Raw genomic sequence first — 885 nt, forward strand, 5'->3', positions numbered from 1 at the left:
TGTGTGTGTGAGTGTGAGTGTGAGTGTGTGTGTGTGTGTGTGTGAATGAGTGAGTGATTGTGAGTGTGAGTGTGAGTGTGTCTGTGTCTGTGTGTGTGTGTGTACGTCTTACCCAGGTTCTCCTTCAGTATCCAGGTGAGCACTGAGTCTCTGTACGGGATGAACTCACTTTTCCTTCTTTTGCTGTTTTGCTGTGTTACAAACACACACAGTTCAAATACAGCAGAAGTAATGATCATGATCACTGACAGACACTCAACAGTCATTTAACAGACCGAGGCTTCATAAATACACCACTAGCTTCTCTCTGACAGGAAGTTCATATCATTACAAACCCATATGAGTTTCTTTCTTCTGTGGAACATAAAAGAGACGTTCAGCAGAATGTCCAGGCTGCTCTTTACCACATCATATACTTTTATTGTATTCAGAAACATTTTACTAAAGATTTATGGAGCACTCTTGTATTTCACAGGTCTGGAGCGACACGAGGAGCCGTACATGAGGACAGAACGATCATTTCATGAACTAAATCATTCAGTAAAGTGTCTCACCATTTCAGCCAGAGCGGAGATGACTTTCCCCAGCGTGGTGAGAGATTTATTGATATTCGCACCTTCCTGATGGATGGACAGACAGAAGGACAGGGTTTGTGTGAGAGAGCGATGAAGACACTGAGTCTTCATTACAGATGTGATCATCAGTTTTAGTACCTTTAATCTCACGCCTTTGGCTCCGGATGAATCCGCTCGCTCACTGCCCGCCAGATCCACCAGACTCACCTTACTGACCTGAACAGAGAGACACGTCAACAACACACACACACACACTCAGACACACTCACACACACGCACGCACGCACGCACGCACGCACGCGCACACACA

At 45.4% G+C, this 885-nt stretch overlaps 1 long non-coding RNA gene across 1 annotated transcript; it reads right to left on the reverse strand.

Annotated features, from left to right (window-relative positions):
• Positions 1-84: 84 nt before the first annotated feature.
• Positions 85-806, reverse strand: LOC107682556 (uncharacterized). The gene is made up of 3 exons (XR_001633527.1): positions 714-806; positions 555-620; positions 85-191 (listed from the first exon to the last, which is right to left on the reverse strand). It is a non-coding gene; the product is annotated as an uncharacterized LOC107682556 (long non-coding RNA).
• Positions 807-885: the final 79 nt, after the last annotated feature.

Source organism: Sinocyclocheilus anshuiensis, unplaced genomic scaffold (genome assembly GCF_001515605.1).
Source record: "Sinocyclocheilus anshuiensis isolate Anshui unplaced genomic scaffold, SAMN03320099.WGS_v1.1 C32341280, whole genome shotgun sequence".
Classification (NCBI taxonomy): domain Eukaryota; kingdom Metazoa; phylum Chordata; class Actinopteri; order Cypriniformes; family Cyprinidae; genus Sinocyclocheilus; species Sinocyclocheilus anshuiensis.